This window comes from Streptopelia decaocto (genome assembly GCF_964273445.1).
Source record: "Streptopelia decaocto genome assembly, chromosome: 5".
NCBI lineage: Eukaryota > Metazoa > Chordata > Aves > Columbiformes > Columbidae > Streptopelia > Streptopelia decaocto.
This window is the reverse complement of record NC_138659.1, coordinates 51,332,985-51,354,900: the sequence shown is the minus strand read 5'-3', so window position 1 is coordinate 51,354,900 and position 21,916 is coordinate 51,332,985. Positions and strand designations below refer to the sequence as shown.

The 21,916-nt window shown below is 39.8% G+C and overlaps 1 protein-coding gene across 4 annotated transcripts in view; it reads right to left on the bottom strand.

The window, feature by feature from the left end:
* GBF1 (golgi brefeldin A resistant guanine nucleotide exchange factor 1) overlaps positions 1-21,916 on the bottom strand; it is a 107,364-nt gene that overhangs the window by 46,391 nt on the left and 39,057 nt on the right. The gene's annotated exons all lie outside the window — the stretch shown is intronic.

Here is a 21,916-nt window from a genome sequence, read left to right as displayed (position 1 = left end):
TCCCAGCATTCCTGGAATTGTGTGATCACATGAACTAGAACCTGACCCACCTTCTGCCACTCCTGTAACATCCAACTGCGCATATAGCCTCATACTAACCACACACATAGTACAGACATACAACCAGGTTAGTTGCACCTCTTGCAGCACCCTGCCTGAATACAAATTGCATTTTTGCAACACTCTAAGTTTGCTTGGTGAAGACAGGAAAAACCCACAAGAGAAGCAAATTTTAAAACTCTTCTGTCTCGTCAGAACACCCGTATGAGCTCCTCAGCCAAAGAAGAAAAGAGGACACTCCTCTCTACTTGCTGCTTTGGACAGCAAGTGTCCTCTAAAGCTGCAATACGAGAAGGCAGATGCACTGAGCTGTTGAGCTAGATAAAGAACAACTAACAAGCTTCCTAAACTTTTCAAGATGATTGATGGAAGCTTGAAGAATGAAAAAGAATTAGAGAAAAGAATAGCCAGAACTAGGGAAAGGGAAAGTAACTAAAAGAAAAAAAGGAGACAACACAAGCGATCAATGTAAGAGGAGTCCTGAGGAGGATTTAGGAGAAAAAAACATTAAAAAGCAGGTGAAGGCAACCACAATACAGACAGTGCACAGGCGGGGAGTATATTAAAAGTAACTTCGATAGTCCTGAGACCAGAAATATTTAAGTACAAACACTTGGCTCAACTTGCTGAAACCTCCATTTTACTTCTAATAAAAGTTAACAAGTCTAACAGCTCATAGTGTCAGAGGAACACTGGCATTTATATTCTTGGTGATCCAATACTGCACTTATGTATCATATGAGCTTCTTTGAGGTGGGGGAGAAAAAAGTCTGTTAACTCCAGAATCCTTAGACAAAGTGCTGCTTTCCTATCTACGGGCAAAACTCAATTATTTTACTTTAAAAAAAAAAACAAACCACCAACAACAACAACAAACAAAACAACCCCCCCACACACACACACAAAAAAAACAAACAAAAAACAAAACAAAAAAAAAAAAACACAAAACAAAAAAAAAACAAACTCTCCTGATTCCAAGATAAATGAAATTCCATTTTATCATAGTTTCTATTGAAAAGCCTTAAGTATCAAAGTAAAAGTCATACTAGAAAGCATGTTAACATAACTGTGACAAATTATGGTGAGGAAACAAAGGAGGAAGAATATTGCAGGGGAGTTTGTTTTAAATAGTTAAGACCATACAGAACAAAGTGCAATGGTTTTGCTGTTAACTAAAACAAAACAGCAATTAAAAAAAATGGAACTTTGGGAATTATTACACAGTCTCTAACCCTTCAGTCACCAGTTCAAATCAGGCCAACACCACTAACTTGTGAGAGGTTAAAAGGAACGTGATGATTCAATCTTTTTGGCTTAAGAACAACTCCCCCAACTTGTCAGATAATATCCTGGTGTGACATTACAATTGTGTCACCTCTCAGTAGCTCATGGAAATGCAGGGGATCATAATACATGCTTTCATCAACGTTTATTTAAGTGTGCTTTATAGAGTACTTGTCTGGTTACAAGCGCTTGGACAACATCAAATATAGTAAGACTACGAGGGATCAACACTCAAACTCTTCTTCCCAAAAACTGATCCTTTCTATAGAACACTCAGCACCCAATTAATCCATCATAATCCTGTAAATTCCTCCAGGCTCCTTCAATTCAGTGAGCCCCATGATGGAAAAGATGCACCTTGATGAATAAGAAAAACAGGACTTCAGCAGATGTACATAACTGCATGGTAGAATGAGATTATAAAGACTTGCTAGTGGAAGATACATAGGATATCACATTCTCCATTAATCAATTTTCAGGACAAAAAATAGACATTATCTTTACAAGAGTGGGGGCATTTTTGTTTTTTCTTTCAATTAAGCTGTGAATCTTGATGTGGTTAAAGATTAGATTCCCCTGCAGTCTGAAATTCCCAACTTACATGAAAATCACAAAATGGCTTGCCATAATCAGGATTTAACTTGGGCACATACTGTTGATGACACAACAACTCTGGCCAGCATCCGTGATATTCAGAGACTCTAGCTTTTATGGTAACACAGCATTTTACATTGAGCTCTCTGAAACTGACTGCGTATGCTGTAAAACTGTTTCAGACTGGGTAGCTGGCACTGTGTATTGAAAAAAACCCAAAAAATTATACGAAACAAGAAGAGAATATTTTTAGTGCAAGTCTTAACCACTAAAGGACTACCATCTGAAAGATCTATATTTCAGTAAAATATCAATCACACTGCTCATTTTTTGCATCTGAGGAGTATTTACTTTATTACTACAATGAGCTCTTCCTACCGGCAGTATCCGCAGGTATTGAGCACTTACAGGGGTCACCAGCTGCCTTTTCAAAGCAGAACTCAATCCCAGTAGCAGTGCTTGCTTCAATAGAAAGACTGGGAACACATAAAACTGCTCATGCTGTAACTATTCTTGCTATATCCAGTCTTGAAGCAGATTACTCTCACTGGCTGAAATACCAGTTCGGCATCTCAAAGTGGCACTAAAGCTACTTGGAAGCTTTTAACCAAGTAAAAATTTTGCAAACAAGTCCTTAAATCAAAGATCAATCCTTTTAAAACCCTGTTGAGCTCAGTGAAGTTATTTCAGAAGGTCTCACCCTGAAAGGTTTTCATCGCCTTATGAACTGAACGTCGCAGTGTCCAGAACCAACCTGCCGGCCCTTTCAGATCAATTACTACAAGTGCAGTAGGAACTGAATAACGCTCTTTCCACAGTGCTTTGGTAAAGTAGGACCATAGTCTTTAAAGAACTTGTTCTGCCCAGCAAGTTAAAACTTTATGAAAGAGACACTACATAAAGTCTTGATCACTTATTGGCACCTAATTGTAAAAGCAATGCTATGCTCTCCCGAAAATATCTAGAGAACCTCAGAAAGGGCAGTAAAATCAAGTACAACTTTAATAATTCCTTTGCCAAAACCAAGGCTATATAAAGTAAATATTGCATGTTTGGAAGTACATACTCAAACTTTTATAAAACCTTTCCAAAAGAAAGCAGCTTTGATTTTTCAGCTCTCTGGTTCTTGCTCTGCCATATTCAGGTTCAGGCATTACAACTGAGGAAACCGTAACCAGTGGGAGATTGAGAACTGCTGAGAGAGATGATTCTTTAAGTTTATTTCCTAGAAAGAGACATTTCTCAATGTTTGAAGGAGAAAACACAGGACAGTTCTCTGCTTAGGTAATGACTTTCAACTCTGGGGTAAAAAAACAAACCAACCCACCAGCCCTGCAAGTATGACCTCAGCCTCAGGTATTACAAGAGGAAAAACTGTAGACAAAAATTTCTCTAGAGATTCCTGCAAGCAGGCTTCCTTTTCAATCTACTCAAAGTTAGGGAAAATTATATTCAAACATGATATAATCTTATATGAAGAGCCTGGGCTGCTTTGGGGACCAGCTGGAATGCACTTCCCATTCTTTTCACACAGGTCCCTTCAATGAAATTTCAGGGAAGGAAACAGAGACCAGCACCACATGCAGAAATGCTCAGCTAGCCCCAAGCAGTGTGCATGGAGATTGAGAAGGGGGAAAGAATCTCTTCAGGCTGGCAATTTTAATATGATGGAGGAATTCTTTTGAGGCCACAGTGCTTTCCTTCATTCATCCTATGGATTATTTGCGTTTAGACACACATCTATAAAGCTATTTAAACAACTAATTCATGTTTAAGCACCTAACTCCCATTTCAGCAATCCCATCCAGCCATTCTGGCACTTTAGCAAACAAGCTGCATCAGATCTCCGGCATCCCCTCTCTCCTGAAGTAGAGGAGCAGGTCCCCCTTGGAAGAGGTTTCTTACTATTAGCACACTGTTAGCACATTCCTGATCTAAAATGCTCACGTAAGCTGCTTTCTCTGGCAGTTCAACTCTTCACTCCTGAATGACTCTTATCAGGATCGGCTATGCGTTCCGAATCAGAGTAAATGAATGAGAAAAAATGGTTTATGACAAGTTATTTCAACATAATTTGTCCCCAGGACAGGCAATTGCAACGCAAACCACATGACCTGGACTCCTCTCATGCAGCAACTGTTGGCCTTTGCCGCCCAGCCTGCAGAAGGGCTGTCTGGGTTGTATCCCACGCACTTCTCCAATGCAGACAAGCTGAGACAAGAGCAATGCTTCACGCATGTGCTAGTACCTTCCCTGCTTATGCACTGAACTGTACAACGAAAAGGCATCTCTTTTCTTCTTGAGGTGAGAAAAAGACAAAGATAATACTGTAATAGAGGAGAAATCCAGTCCCTTCAGAACTCCTGCCTAGGAGCTCAATGAGTTTATGCCACAGAAAACTGAGGTACCAGCAAGCGCTTCCTGGCTCACCCTCAAAACACTTTCTGCAAACACTGCCCTTCTGGCCTATGTGACTCTATACATGCGTTATTCTCGGTTCACCCACGTAACACCAAAACATTTTGTCTTTCACTGAGGGTGAGAAGTCCCTCTGGTCTCTCAACAAATTAGAGAACAGTAAAGTTACAAGAAAAAAGGAAAAAAAGGAAAACCATCTAAAAGGACTGAGTAGCCATATTCTTCAGATTTTCAAAACCATTTCTGAACTCTTAGTTGCTGGAATAAGTACTGGCTTCATCTTACCCAGATCAAAATGCAAGATCACAGGGAAAGGCGAAACTCCTCTGAGTTAGTCCTATGGTTATCTGTTGGTTAATTTAGAGATTAACAAATCTAGCAAAGAGACCTATACTGTAACTTGTTCCTATAAAAATTCGCAGAGCTTGAATTCGCTTTACGTAGAGTTAGTTAGGTAAAAGCCACACAACAGTAATTGGTTGTAAGTTCCTTGGCAAAGCTACAATTTCAGCAGCTCTACAGCTGATGATGAGTGGAGGAGGCGCATCTTTCACCGCTCCAAAAACAAATTTTCTAGACTGACTGGAACACATGCCACCCTGCACCTCCAATGAAAGACATGCCCTGACTACGTCTAGCTAGGAAGTTTAGTCCAACATTTAACCCCAGTTCACTAACAGCCAATAATGTAGAGTAACAAGCGTAAAAAAAGCACAGCTAGATAATCTGCATTAATTTGCTCCTGAACATATGTTCCCCTCCACACAGTCCTGGTACAGTCAAGGTTCCAAGTGAAAAGAATCCTCTGTCATTTCTCCCACCAAAGGGTTTTGTTGTTGTTTTTGTCTCATTTTTCTTGCAAGCTCTAGATCAGCCCCTGCAACTCAGTGCAATGCATAGCACATTTCTAGGGAGATTGTTATCTGAAATGATAACAGATTGCTACTTACATAGCTTGACCTAGGACTTAACGTGATCAGAGGAATCTCTGGTTTTACTTCCTGAAAATAATGATGGCAATGTCCACTATACTTGATAAATAAGAGGTTATCAAAAAGAGTAGCCACCTGACATTCCCTACTAGGTTCCTCAAAATATCATTGTCTTACCCCAATCTAAGGTCTTAACAGATGAAGATAACTGGGTTCTGACAGCTAGGGAGAACCTGAGGAAACAGGAGCCTACATCCTAGTTTCCAGTATGCATAAATACTGCAAGTTATTTAAAAAGGCTGCTGGGACTGCACAACACAGCATCCAAACTCACCATGGGAATGTATGGAAGCAAGCTTTGTGCATCTCTGAAATCAGCACTTCTCTATTGTGTCACCAAAAACTTTACATATGATAGAAGTAAACATAGGTCCAAAATTATGAATATTCAAGCCAATGAAGGAGAAGTGAGAACTAACTGCAATCCTTTTCAGTATGCCTCTAAAATATACTCTTCAAAGCTAATTCCCTGTGCATTAAAGTGGTCATTCAGGGGCCCAGACCCACCACATCAGAGGGAAACAGTACCATTCACAGCCACACATGAATGCAAGGCTAGAATTACAAATGCAGTTTGACAGGGGGAACCCAGAGCTGTCAAGCCTGTTCTGTTTGCCTAATTTCATTACAATGGCACAAATGCTTTCATTTGTCACACTCCAGCTTCATGTGTTTATCTCCCTTTCATTAAACATGACTTTAACAAATGATTGTTCCACAGCGCCAAGATCTCAAGCGCCCCTCAGAATTGAGATTTTTATTTTGGGGAAGGATGACAGAATGCATGCTGAGCATTTGACTCTTGATATCCTCTGGTCAGCGTGGCACAAACTCAACTGGATATTGTCTGCTATAGGAATTATTTACATCTACCAGCAAAGCAGGAGCACTGACCATTAGTTATCAGAGGTTTCACCTGATGCCTTGCTTCAAATTCAGCTGTTCTGAATCCTAACCCTGAGCATTTTTTCATAAACAGGTACTTGCTAGAGTATCTTCAGCCAAAATTACACTGAAAACTCCAGCTGGGTCTCCACTGTTACCCCAAGTGCTTTTCACCCAGCCATAGAATTCTGTTCCGGGGGACAGATATTATGAGAACATATTCAGTTCATTCACAAGGAAAACAAATGCCATCAACAGGATGTATGGAGCTACACAAAGTGCAACCTTTCATGGTTTCTATCCAGATAGATTTAAAGTACACACACAATTACTCACTTATTGAATTTTTATCTTCAGCCATATAGATTGCTGAATACAGAAAAAAATTAAGCTGTTGGGATAGCAGCTTCTTTCAAAAGTTAAAGTTGCTGAATTCTGCCCTTATTTCATAGCACTGAGGAGACAGCAGAGATGGGAATAATTGCATCGTGACAAACTTTTTTCTGAGCTACAGCTGACACACTAGTCAGAGGTTATATTCAAAAGGCTCTACTTCAAAACAATAATAGCTCTTAAAGTGAACTGAGGAATAACTTGGCATAGCAAGGTTAAAGGTCACCAGAGAAGACCTTGCTATGAATCCTAGAGTATTCCCTCTCACCTTGTGACCTGAATACCTCTGGAAGGACCATGACTAATTTGTTGCCTTTCATCAAAATATTAACTCTACATAGTAAAAGCCTACTGTTTCCAAAGTTCTTTCCCATGAGGGTGTTTATTGCCAGCATGAACAGTAATACCCACCTAGCTTTAAGTATAATTTCAATGTTAATCCATACTTGTTTTCTACATCATACTAGAGGATGAGCACTAAAGCAACACCTACTTATGCTAGCAAATTTCAGAGAAAGATTAGATCAAGACCCATGGTTTGTAAAGCCACATACGCAAATTCAGAATTACTTATTTCCACCTCTGTTACAGAGAGGCTGACTGATCTCAGGGAAAGGAGATGGAGGAATACAGCTGACCTGAGCCTCTGATAGGTTCTGGAATATACATCTATTTCTGTGGCTCTGTCAGACAGACGTAAACTCTAAACTGTTAGTGCCAATTGTAATGGCATTTAATCCTACTCCAGAAAATGGAACTCCTCAATAGCTCTACAAAAACTGATTTGAGATCCTGTTCCTTTCTGAAAGGCTTTTTTCCCCCCTGCCACAGGTGGAAGTTACCTAACACAAAGCTCTGAACAACTTCTAGGTAAGAGAAATCGACCTTCCCATACACCTACAAGAAAAAAAAAATGCTTCAGTAAACTAAAATGCAACAAGCTCCACAGGTAGGTGGAAGTTTAACATCTATTCTTAAAAAACAAAACAACCCCATAACAACATGGTGAGTGAAATGCAGGTATGCTTCGCCTTTTGTCTCTGTTTAGAACCAGCTGAAATGATTTTGAAAGATTTCTTACAGAAAATCACCACACAGGACAACAGTCAGTTCTTGTGATGAACTTGCACCAGCTCTGAACTTGAGAGCTCCCAAGCACTCCTCTGATCCAATGACATTCAACTCTAAATGAAATTACTAAACCAAAGTAAACCAAAGCAAAAAGCAGTCATGCCATGACAAATTCATCTGCCCTTGACCAAACGCTGATAGTTATTGATCTTGCTGCTGTTGTGAATTAGGGCCAGGCTTCCCAAAGTTCCCTCCTAATACAAGAAAGAGAGCATGGCCACTCTAACAAGGCCGACGGGGCTAAATGAAACCTGTGGGGAATTGCATCGCACACCGCCAAGTCCAGAGGATGGACTGATCCGTCCATCTAACTGACAGCACAATTTTGATATATGTCAAGTTTAAGCACTGTTTTTCCTCTCTGAAAGAAATTGGCATATGTCGAAGGAAGAGCAATTAGGTTGTGACACTCTACAGAACTCTATTCAGTCACTGGACTTGCTTCACTCTGATATTTTCTATGTCTTGCATGGTATCAGGCCCAAACTAAGTAGGCAATTTAAAAGCCCAGGAGAAATTAAAACTTCTTCCCTGGTATTTTAAAGCACAGTAATTCTCCACAGCTTTGTGTGTCTATCACACTATGAATAGTTCTCTCATTTCGAATTCACCATGTTGCAAAAAGGAAAGCTGCACTATTTCTAAGAGGCTGGAGAAAAAGATTACAGTTTTATCATCAATTAGTTGTCTGGATGTTACCCCGTTCCATTTACCCCTTCCTCAAGGGAAGCCCATGAGTGCCAAGGGGAAAAATTAAAAAGAAATTGAAGAACAACAAATCCCAAACAAACCAAAGCATTTCTTGTGTTGCCAGAGAATCTAAAAATCATCAGTGAGACAGACAAAATCCAAAGAATGAAATGAAGTCTGATGGCCCAAGAGGAAGGAGAATCTTTTAATGACAAAAATCTCTCAAAAGGCTTAATGTACCTTGCCGTTATGATTTATACAAATTCTTCTATCCAGCCTGAACCAGTCTAGGAGACGTAGAGCTTCGCCATGTTATTACCAGAAAGTAAAATTCCCAAGTGCCAATGGCAAAACACAATTGTCCAGAGCTCAAGAACCAACACACTAAGTTACTACAGATGCAAAATGGAAGCCTCAGGGAGAGCACAGTTAGAATCAGCATGGGAATACTAGTATCAAGCCTACAGAGGCAGAAAAAGAACAGAAGCAAAAGGGAGAAGAGACTGGCCTGGTGAGAGCCCATCCAACTGTTGCCTTAAGACACTGTAACAGTAAAAACATAAGCAACTTTTTTTTCCGCACAGCAATGACTGAAGCAATCAGTAGTAAGTGTGCACACACACAAGCAGAAATTCAGACTGCCTCCATTAAAGGCAGCTTAATTCCTAGAACGATGAAAACAAGTTAGTATTACAACCTTGAGAATGGACTGGGGGAAGAAATTAATTTCTGCATACTGCTATGTGCTAGAGCCATCTACTGATACAAGGTGCTGATGATACCTGATGGGAAGCAGAAGTCTGAGATTTAACACTCATTTACAGCTTTTGCAACTGAAGAGATCAGTGAATGCAATTCAACTTCAGTGACTACCAAATAGGATGCACATTAAGATGGGAACCACAGAAGCAATATTACATCTGTCCTCAACTCCATTAGATACCTTTTTTTCCATGTCACGGAGTAAGATATCAGCTTAAAACAATAAAATGTCTGTGAGGAATCAAAATTACCTAAAAATCTATGTGAAGAAATGAAGATATTCCACACATTCATAAAACCTTAGTTGCCTGGACAGAGGAATAGACAAGCAGTTAATTTCTCTACCAGTTGGGAGCCTAAGCATTATACTTCATAATATCTGAATATGAAGACATTAATTAAATCTCCATTAACAAACCCCATTAATAAGCAGTGTCAAAGCACCACCTCAAAGGAAAGTTTATTAACAGGTAAGAGGTGGAAAAGTATTTTTTGATTCCTATTCTGCCTGCTCCTCCAGACTCAGAGGATCTACATACTTAGCTAAATAGAAATTACAAGCCTTCAGCAGAAATGGTACAGGTAGTTCGGAATGATTCCTCTTCCAAACAGTAAGACCTTGATGTCATTTGGGGTTCAACCTGAAGCAAGAGATGATCTTCGTTGATGAGGTCCATAACTGGCATTCTTAAAGCAAAACTAGCATTGTTTTGGTCAAGAAAACTTGCCACAAACACTTTTTTGTTACAGCCTGTAAGGTTAAATATTATTGACTTTGCTCCGCTTGTGCTGGCTGAAGAAGCTGATGTGGCAGAAATTGAAGAATTTTAGCATTTTGAGATTTCACATTATGGTCTACCCACTTCTCTAAACTTATCCAGGATTCTGGTGTGATTTCCATCAGGAGGTCTAAACTGTGCTACAAATCCTACTTACGCTAGTATTTCAGAATGCACACAAGCACAGGTAGCCTATGAATGCAACTGTTTTCATGAGGCAATACGATACTCTGAAGTACCAGACTGAGCCAAAGCTCCCTTTGCAACATCTTCGGCCGATGACCGGCTACAATCCAGGACAAAATTTTTCTGCTCACATCCTTAAAATTCCCAATTTAGACAAAGTTTTGCAGGGCAGAAAGAGTCCATGTGTATACTGACAGCTCGCATCTCTCCTGAAAAGACAGCAAACACTAAATAAAGATTCTGGTCCAGTATGGCTTGACATTAGCAACCCCATGGTCCTGCTCCCTATTGCATCAGCTTCTCTGAAGCAATCATTTAACAGGTATCCTGAGCAGCAGGCTCGTATAAGGAGTATGAGTAACAGCTTGGCATATAAGTCACTAGCCCTACATCTTAGAAAGAAAATACTGGTTACAGTCTCTAGGAAAGTGCCAAATAGATTTATTTTAGTCTATTGCTAATGTTGTTGATCTAGTACATGCTCATGACACAAGAAAACACTAGAATGCTACAGCAGCTCAACTAAGCAATCCTGTCCTAACTTTATGACGGCCGTCACTGACTGCATACTGTCCCACAAGAGTGATCTAAAAGTGACAGCACAGCACAAAACTTCAACTCACACAGATAAACAGGACGGTTTGTTCAAGCCAGCCCCCAGTTCACACACTTATATAGGCTTCTTCAATCCCTCTCTCCTTCCCTTAGGGCACAACGCAGCCCGGCTCTCCAATTGAAATACACAACACACACTGAACAGGTCAGTGGACACTACTCTGCTTTAACCTCTCACCCCCAGCACTTCTGCTACCTGACCTCTGGCAGGAAACCATTATACTTCAACAGCATTTGTTCCCAAGACTTGGTAAAAAGGCAAAGACAGAAGAATTTCCTTTTGATTTTCAAGCCTAGCCATATAGAATTTGCTTTATCAGGATATAAGCACATATGTAAATAAACCGAGCATCAGATGGTAGCAAGGTCCTTGCTAACAGACAGGTAAATCAGTCTACTCTCAGCCTCTGCTACTCATCTCCCCCTCATGCTCTTGGGCAAGCCACTTCATCTCTGCTTCAATTCCTCATATGAAAATGGGACACATTTTGCCTTTTTAAGTGCCGTGCCTTTAGATTATCTGTAAATAATTTCAAAAAAGCAGCTCACAGTAGTAACAATCCAATAAAGTCTTCCTGCCCTATCATTCCATGTTTCCCCAAAAACAAAAGTTAACTAAGACTTTTGGTGAAGGAAGCTATTTTTGAAATTCACATTTAAGTTGAGGAAATATGACAAGCACCGTATAACACAATTTAAGATCAAAATAATCTTCATAATCTATCACACAGAAACTCAGCAGTTCAATTTGTGAAGTATCAAGGGAATAAACAGGAATATACTGGAGTCACATCTAGAAACAACTTGGCAGTGCTTGGCAATTCACTTTTGGGGTGTCAGTGTTAAGGAACTTTATAAAATAAAAACAAAACAAAAAAAAACCCACAAAAATAAAAAATCTAATTTTCAGAGGAGTTAATGAGTGAGGGGAAGAAAACGTACATCATTTTCTAAAATGCAGCAGCTAAACAGCTAGTAAATTCTCACAGTTTTGTCAACATGAAACCACTTGACACAGTGCAGCATTTTGTTCAGCTTTGAGGCCAGTGCTTAAAACCAGAAAGTGACTCTAGGTAACAGAAGGACTTCGACGGCCCTTCCAAAAACTTGGGATGAAATCCCAAAGCTCTGGGAGAGCAAGGCGAGCACCTGTTTTCCTGAACAGTCAATTTTTTTATGCTGCATACTTTACACAGAAGCTGCATTATTCTGGAGAAGCTGCATTCCAGCCAAAAGTGCACAGTTAATGTTTTTTGCAGCCCCCAGCCTCCAGTGATGGATGACCATTTTATAATGAAATACTTTATGCTCAATCAACTTACAAATAACGGATGTTTTATCACACTGAATTAAAAAGAATGTTTAAAAAAAAAAAGGCAACAGACAATAGAATCAGTGATGAGCAGAAGCAAAAGTTATTCCTGTTAAGGGTGGTTAAAAAAAAAAGTCCAACTGATGTTTCACTTTAACTCTTTCACTGCTCTCCAAGAAGAAGTGGAAATGATGCATGAGGTAGTATTTGCTCTGAAAACACCTACACAGAAGTCCTGGTCCTGGCTATTGAGACATGAGAATATAAGGCTTCCACAAAAAGGTTTTGGTCTGTAACATCTCAATTATGTTTCAAAAAGCTAAGGCTAATAACCAAAGAGAAACCTTTCAAAATATTTTCATCCCCCAAGCCTATTCAGCATTACAAAAATCATTCCTCAGACACTCCTGAATCAGCCATGGGGTTTTATCCTCCTAGCGCTGCTTCCACCTGTCAGTGCTGAGTGATAAACCAGAGAAATAAATGCCCTGCACTCAAAGACTACTGCAATTTCTAGATCAAGGTTTGGAACCAAACACCCAAATTCAACTGATAATCTTATTCAAGACTTAGTGTTTGCTGTTATCCCACAGCTGTTACTGTTGTTACACACTGCAGGTCAAGAAACCCCAGAACTTAAAGGGCCATATTTGAATGAACACCAGCCCTTGAAAAAGCCCACAGCAGAAGCATTCTTTGTGCTTTTTCTCCCAAATAGAACATGAAAACTTTCTAATGCAGTTCAAACATGGCAGAATGTCACTTCATTCTCATATTATCTTAGACTTTTAGGAAAACAGTCTCTTCTAACAGGAATAAAGTGATGAAAGAATGCAGATGTGTGCGAGATGCAGTGAACGTGACCTGCAAGAAGGGAAATACCAATTAGATATTGTGAAAGACATTTTCTAAAGAAGGATGGTCAAACACCAGAAAAGTTTACTGAGAGAAGTTGTGGGAGCTCCATCCCTGAAGCTAATCAGAATCCAGCTGGCTCTAACCCTGAAAAGAATCTCACTTCCAAGCTGGTCCTGCTTTCAGCAGGGAATTGGAGCAGATGACCTCCAGAAGTCCCTTCTACCTAAATGATTCCAATTCTGACTTGTGCTTACCAGAAACAACAACAAAAAAAAGCCTCTGACATTGTACATTAGGAATGTAGACATTCTAACATCCACTGAATGGTTTCCCTTCCCTGATCTTCTATTGGTTAGTATCAGCAATAATTAAATACAAAGCAGGAGCTCATTCCAGAACTATCCCTAGAAAACGTTTATGATTTTCTAAACCAGACTTCTAAACAGATGCTGCAGACTGTGACTCAACTAAAAACAAAACACCCAACCAACCAACCACCACAGTTTACCAAATCTGGGGACTTCCCACAAGCTAGCAGAAATAGAGCATGTTGCTTCTGTCTTCTCTTAAAATGATATAGCATCTGCTGTGGATATTAAGGTCATCAAACGAACAGCACCTTGGTCCCGAGTCACAGCTTCAGATCTAGACCAATTCTCCCAGTCGCAGTGCAACCACCTCAAGCTCCACTAAGTTCAGAGTTAACTTATGAAACCTTCACATTCATGTTTGAAGCACTGTAAATATTAATCAGTCCAAGATTTTTAGTCACAAAATCAATTCTCCTCCCCTCGTCATTCCTCAGCTGAAGGCTGGCATTCAATGAATCAAACCAAAGGGAGAATAGAGTTTCCAGCACCTGCTTCAGCTTTTAAGTGTCCAGTTGAAACTGCTGTGATCTGGCAGCAGGCAGTCTGAAGATGTCATTTTCCTGCTCTGTGAAGGACTGAATTGCAGCACAAAAAGAATCCAAATAGAGAAATGAGTGAAAAGAGCAGCAGCGGGCAAAGGAAGCCATAACTTAATATGGCCAAAGAGAAATATCAGCTGAAAACATTGTGCTTTGAGTATGGCATACCCTCTATAACTGAGCATTTTATTCACCTTCCAACTCAAGCTGATTGCTACGGGCAGTGCTGAGTATGCATTATATTCTACATTTGTGACAACACTCAAAGAATGGTGTAAAACATTACTCCATGCTGTCATGTGCTTTGGAATCAACTTATTACTAAAACATTATAGACTAGGGTTGTCTATCACAGTAACATTCAGATTTGAAGTCCAGAAATATAAAATACATTCCTTCTTGAGAGGGAAGTCAGGAAACAAACAGCCAGTATGTTCATTTTATACCAGCATGCTGATGGGAAGCATCCTTCTTTTACATGCAGACACACTGATAACTCACAAACATAATTCAAGACATACTTCCCTCATGTGGAAAAATAAAGCCAAACACATTTATTCTTCATGATGATATGTCTCTTAGCAAGTGATTGCAAAACTGAAAGAAGGATATACCTACAACTAGATTCACAAATAGGAAAGAAACCCTGACGCTTAGCACAACAGTCTGCTTCAAGACAAAAAAAAGACACACGCTTGAGCTTGGTGAACACAGAACATCTGTATAATTTCCCTTAAGAATGTAAATTAAGCCCAGGAGTTAGAATGGCAAAACTCCTCAGATGAATGCAGCTTTACGGGAGTAAGAACCTTTGCAACAGTATGGCAGCAGTCATAGTAGGTAGGCTGCACTTACAGACTACTGTCAGCAGTTTAACTTCAGATTTGCCACTTGCAAAGAGCAAAAATGGGGGAGGTGGTGGGGGGTGTGCAGGGATTATATAACAAGTTTGCAAATATACAAATGTGTCAATTGTTTTAAAGAAATTATTAAAAAACCCCTACATAAATCACATCAACACCCAAACTTTCTTAATCTTATTATCTTCACCAATATAATCACTGAGATCTAATTCTCCCAGTTCTCAAGGTTTCCTTGGTCACATAATTGCTCACTGAAATTTCCCAAAATACTGGAGAGGCAGAAAGCCCAGTGGAGAAGGGGTTAACCCACAGCTGGGAGAAAGTTTCCCTGGAAAATTGGAACACATGCTGTGGCTGTGACTAAATTTCACACTGGTTCTGTTGAGTACAAACATCCACAACTGTGTGCATTTGAGAGAGTCAGAGAAAAAGAAATGCTCCTTATATATTAGCTTCACCTGCTAGGTTCCTTCAAATGGATAATGACATGCTCTAGGGAACAGCAGAATCCTTCAGATTCACTTCACATTTCAAGTACAGATGAGGTGCCAAAGTGTGTGTGTGTGTAATAATGAATGGAAGGAAGTAGTCTTTCCTTTCCCTGCTCCCACATTTTTTTGGAACATACTGGAAAGTCAAGCCTATGGTCTGGAAGAGTTGATTCTGCTGTTTAAGACTAGATGCATCAGCACAGAAGTCACCTGAACTGACGCTGAAGAGATCTGTGCCATCCAAGTACATACAAAAAAGGAATGGTACAGAGTGAACAGGGACGAGTATGTACATGTGTGTGCACACACACACATGGATTTTAAAGTTCAACTGACTATGCTTTAAACCAACAGGCAGCATTTAAGCTGGTCAGAGATAGCCACACAGTGGAGATTCACAATTACCAAGATCAGCCAGTACAGAACTACAGAAAGGTTTGGATTGGAAGAGGTCTCTGGAGGTCACCTACTCCAACCTCCTGCTCATGCAAAGGACAGTTCTGGAGTTGCATCAGATGGCTCAAGGCCTTGTTCAGCCAAACTTTTAAAGTCTCCATAGATGGAAATTCCACTTTCTCTTCCCATGCCCCAGTATTTAACTCCCTCTAGAAAGAATTTCCCCCTATGCCCAACTGGAATTTCTCCTGTTCAAAATTCATGACTATGAATCTCTCGGCCCCTCCAAGAACTGGCTCCGTTTTTCCTGTGATCCTCCTTCAGGTAGTGGTAAACTGCATGTAGGTCCCCCCTCAGCCTTTTCCATTCTCAATAAACTTATATATTTTTAGAATACTACAGCCATTGGCTGTGCAATAAAGAAAGTGTTTGAAAGCAGTGGACTGCAAAAGGAACAATCAAAGCAGACTGCAATCCTCTACGGTCAGCAGTGAAAAGAATACAATATTTCATAATATGGATGATTCTTATGGAAGTTTTAATTGGTTAAGCACACTACTGTTAGAAAACCACTTCATAAGCTTCAGAACTAACAGGATATGATCTATTCTGTTTGTTCATAAAGAAAGATGGGGATGGAGGGAAATGGCCTACTATTTTCATCCACATTGGTATGAAGACCAGGAAATTGAAAACTATTCTACTGGAGAGCCAGATCAGTGTTTTATAGAGTACGTCAATGTCTGGAGAAAGTCTGTCAGACTGAGTGGACAAAATCAACAATATCTGTACCTGTGACAGGGGTTTTTATTCTAACTGAAGACTGTTCTGTTACAGAATGGCAGGAACTCATTTTAAAAAAGAAAGAAAAAAAAAAAAAGTATCTTCACTGAAAGGAGAAATCTAAAGAGGGGTTATCAATACCAAAAGACAGGCACAGAGGGGCTAGCATTTATACTTATCCTCCCTGTAATCAGTAAATAACAGTTGATTACATATACAATAACACACTTGAGGCCATCAAAACCAGAAAGAGACTGGAGTGCTTATTCAGCTGTTCTTTCCAAGGTACCTCACATGACACACAAGAGACAAATTACTTTGCAGCATATCAGGCTCTGCCGTCTGTAGTCTTACACTTAAATGCATGAATGATGATTGGTGTGGCTGCTTAGCAAGACAGACTTGAGAAGAGATTAGAAACTGACCTATATTCAAGATGTCAATATTTATTATAAATTATTCCATCTGGGAAAGCTCCTAAAGTGAGTTTGATTTGGGGTGTCGTTCTTTTTCATTTCAGGAACTTGGGCACAAAAGGTAACTCTCAGAAAGGAGATTATCTTAACTTTGAAATCAGCTTTTCTATCACCTTAACGTCTTCCTCCTTCAATAACTTTTATACTATGGGAAGCAGTCCCTTATATTTTCCAGTTCTCCTTGAAAGTGTAAGAAGTTGCCTCACTTATAAAGGAGCCAAATTCTTCAGACTATTAAAACAAGAATTATATTTTTAGACCTTGCTCAATTCTAAATCCTTTCATTCAAAATGCTATACATTGTTTATTAACTAAATTTACAGGCATTTATTTACTTTAGAAAGTCATTGGTTGGGAACATTTAAGAAATATCACACTCCCACATTTTAGTTGTTACTGTACAAATTAATGTACGATGACATTCTATCAGAATTCAGCTCAGAGCTACATCTGCACTAACTGTACTAACATGCAATCACCAATCACTATGCCATGCTGTTATCCATTGCATAGTCAATGCTGCATTTCACAAATAAAAAAATAAATTAAAAAAAAAAAAAGCCCACTGCAACCCACACCAAGAATACCCCCCAAACCAAAACTTTTGCTTTACTGTATTCTAAATAGTCCCTGCAAACACTGAAAAAACATTAGCATATAGAAATGTGCACCATTTGGACAGCAAACAACTAGTACAAAACAAAGCACTTTTCATAGACTAACAGAAATAACTGCAGTCTATTTAAAATATTTTTTTCTGAGTTAATCATCTATCTCAGAAATAATTTGACTCGCGTATGAACAGCCACCAGGTAAGCTAACAAAAAAAACTCCCTGCCTCCTCATTATTAGGCTTGCTAGAAGCAACAATCTTGCTTTGCTCTACATTAAATTTTTTATTTCCTGGAATAAGCCCTAGCGGTTTCTTCACACTTCAGTATATTTTCAGAGTAACAATCAACTCAGCAACCCAGAAGACACAAGACTTCAGAGGAATCATGGGTCCTCCTATACATACTGGAATTTTACTGTCTTCCAAACAAATCCTTTCCACTGCTGTGTTAGCCACTGAAGATCTGCAGCAGTGCCATGGAGGGGGCTTGGGGTGAGGCTGGGGAGAAGGTACCTCAAAGTCAGGGAGGAAAAAAGGGAAATGTCAGGGTTCTATTAGTGTTACCCAGTAAAACCCAAAATCTAGCTAAAATAAAACAAGAAATTGATTTAATAAATGATTAACAGGGCAGCGATTATTTTGACAATCTTATAATTTTGTATCAGGCAATCTTATTTCAGAACTAGTGACAATATACAACAAAACCCAAACATGCAAGACCACAACATACATTTCAGCAAGCATCATGTTTAGCATACTTTGAATTTCCTTAACTACAACCAGATTTTTTCTATCAGAAATTGTATATGGTCTCTGAAGAACTAGCGCATGACCTTGCATCTCTTATGAGAAGTCACAGCTGTATTCCCACATTGACTGATAAAGACAACTGAAAAGGCAGAGTCCCATCCCCTCTTTGAAACAATTGAGATATTTTAACTCATCTCACTGAAAAATTATTGCTGCCATCACAATTAAGCATTTCTGGCTTTCTATTCAACTGTTTGAAACAAAACAAATCACACGTAAAGTGCCAACTTCATACTCTGACCCCAAGTGACAAAAGGTACGAAAAATACCATGAGGTCACATACATCCTCTCGTAATGGCTAACATCCCAGCAACACAGATCTTCGTATGGTCAGAACTGGGTTAGGTCTCAAAGAAGATTCAATCCAAACCTAGGAGTCTTTGAAGTTAGGAAGAAATGTCAGATTAAAAAAAAAACAAACAAAACCAAAAAACACTACACACACAAAAAAGTAAGAGATGTAAGACTTGTGGAAGCAGAACAGCTGATTAGAAAATGTATGGGTAATAAAGCTTGGGAGCAGCAGGAAGGAAAAAAGAAAGCTTGCTGGAAGAACTTATGTTTAACATGACCAGTGTATCAGATTGATTCTTTGAGCAACAGTGTGGCCCAGAGTTAGCAAGTGGTGAGTAATATCCTTCCCATTGCACAGAAAGACTGTCCTGTTAAACACTTAGTGTGATACCAAGCAGACATCTTCCCAGTATCTGCCTCGGTAAGCATTTCAACTTGAAATGCAACTTTCTGCTCTCATTAATATTAGTCAGCAGGATAAACTGGAAGCTCTCCTTTCACATAGACAGTCCCTCTTCAGTTCAAGTACTCTTCAGTGTAAGACTCCACTTCTTTTTCTGAAAATTTAAGTGAAAAATAAAACGTACTAATAAATCATTTCTGAATTCATGTCAGGTACAGCTCAGCAAGCTTTGTGCCTCACATCTGGCTCTGTCTCTCTAGCCTGAAGCTCTGGTTTAACAAATCTGCCCCTTTGCACCACATTCTGGGAAGGATTAACGTGGTCACAACCCAGTTTACTTCCCACCCTGTTAAATGCTACCAGTCCAGCCTTGTTTGGTCCATATTTTCACGCTTTCTCCATGAGTGACCTACTGAAAGCATTTCAAAGGAAGAAGTCTCAAGAAAAGCTTCACATTTTGTGTTTTTAATTAAAAAGATTTAAAGCACAAAAAAGGAAATTATAGGCATAAAAAGTTTAAAATCTTTGCATACAGACCTTTCCTTGCCAGCTTTTGCATGGCCTCTTCAGCTCATGCTATGGTTTCTTCTAGGATAAGCAAGGAAACCTGTACTGCTCACAATGCAGCATCTTGCAGCCTGTCGGCTTTAGCAGCAGGCACTGATCAAATTGAATTTGGATCATTTCCTAAACTCTCACAATCTTCTACCTCCAGCATCCAGAAATTGATAGACTTTACCTTTGATCTCTCTTCCTTCTTGCATTCAAATGGGCATGTCACCAGGGCTGAGGTCAGGAAGCCATCTCTCTTCAGAGCTTTAGGCACAGACACTCCTTGCCCAGACCACAGTTTTCTGCTCAGTTTCTTTAAACAACCCTTTCTTAATCAAAAACAGTAAATAACCCATCAAAAACAATTCTGCAGAGACCTCCATCATGCACAGAAGGAAAAAAGCCAGCTATTTTTCCAAACTGTTGTAACAGGAGCCTCTGTTATTTTGAAATAGTGCAGGTTAATGCTCATTAGCTTAGTACTAGCTTCCTATTCTATATCTTGAATGTTTGCAGACGGGATGTTAATTGGCACAAGCACATTGGGAGGATCAGAGCAGACAACTAGGAGGATCTGCTGCCTCCTCACAGTACAGCAAGGAAGCCAAGCAACTTCTGTTGTTGAGTGCCGTGCATAAATGTATCTGTGCTTCCCCCAATCTCTTAATTCTGTTTTTAAGCCTTATTTAGGTTGCGGTTACCTCTTGGCACATGCTGTGTCCAGCTAGAAAAATCTTTACTACTAATCCAAAAAAGGTAAACTCCATTGAACCGTATGATAAGTATCCCTTGCACTCCTGTTTCTTCCTAGCCTGTCCTGCAATTGTGTCCCAATCTACCAGCATTAACACAGATACACAGCGGTATTTATTTGATGCCTATTCCACCAAGCTGTATTCACACTAAATCCTCCATGTGTATTTAATAAATCACACTAGTTAGGTGGGCAGGATTAGCTCCAAGTCACCTAATGACTATATCATGAGCTGCAGTATTAAAGGGATTAATATTAATCTTAGCCATTTCAATTCACTGCGAGAGGCCAGTCCCTGCTCCAACAGGAGCCGCAGCAGGCAGTGCAAGAAATTCTAAACAAGAGCACGAAGATTAATGAGGGCTTCCTCATTCTGCCTGTGAGTCTTCTCTACCACGATACAGGGCAGCGAATCCCAGGCAAAGACAGGCTCATAAATAAACACACAACACCACAAATACTTGGAACAGCTGAGCCCAGCAAAGAGTCGTTTCCACTCACTATCTGCTTCTCCTGTAACCCACACCTCCAAGCACACTCAGGAATTTGAAAGGCTTGCACAGAGTCTCATTTGTTTTCTTTCACATAAAAGCACACACCTCATTACTCATAATAAATTACTCATTTTAAATGCATTTGTGGAAGTAACAGCTAAAATGAGCTGTGTTCAGAGAGGATGAGAGCAGCAGGGCAATCTGAAAGAGTAACTCATTGCACTGAGGTTAAAAAGGATGTCAGACTCCAACAGATTTGACCCGCTTTATTCTTGGCAAGAATTATCATTGCAAGCAGGAGGAGTTCTTGAAAACAGAGAGGAAGCCCTTTCTACAATGTTTGCTTTAAACTAAAACCTAAAAATGGACTGTTATAACTAAACAAAACGGTCTTCTGACAGAGTGCTGCATTTCATCATAGCACCAGCATAGCACCTAAGTAAGGGTCCCGGTGTCACTTTCATTGATATACAGAATATCAAACATAATCATCAGCACAAAAATTCCATAAGTCAATCTTGTTCTACTGCAGATTTAGAGGTAGTTGAGTGCTGAAAAAGGAGTAGCCTTTTACAGCTCACAGTTAATTCAGAGTCACAGAAACCACACAAGCCAGTCAAACAGCTGCATCCCGAAGACTAGCTGGGAAAAACATTAGATGAAAAACAGGGAGCTGAGTCAGCAATATTCCCTGCCTTCACTGAAAATCTATAGACCCTTAAAAAAAAAAAGCCAGAGATCAGGTTAAACTGGTGTATAAGCCTGTCACAAGCTACTAACAGCTCAGCACGTCCTCTGGGCACAGCAGCCGCCTCAGACATCCAGTGTAGATACAGTGCAGAGCTGAATACAGAACATCCACTTGGAAGCAACTGGCTCACAACCAACGGAACAGGAAAGGACCACTGTGTTAAATATGATGGAGAAAAAGTCTTGAACTTGTGTTACACTTACATGTTACACGATGTGAAGGAATGGTGCAAGTTTATCCAAGTTTATAAACGAAAAGCCAGCAAAGAGACTTGAAGTGGAACGTCATCACATGCGGCTGAGCAGATGGGAAGGGATCCATTCAGTGCACTGTCCAGCCCTTCCAGAGGTGGAATGGAGCAGAGAT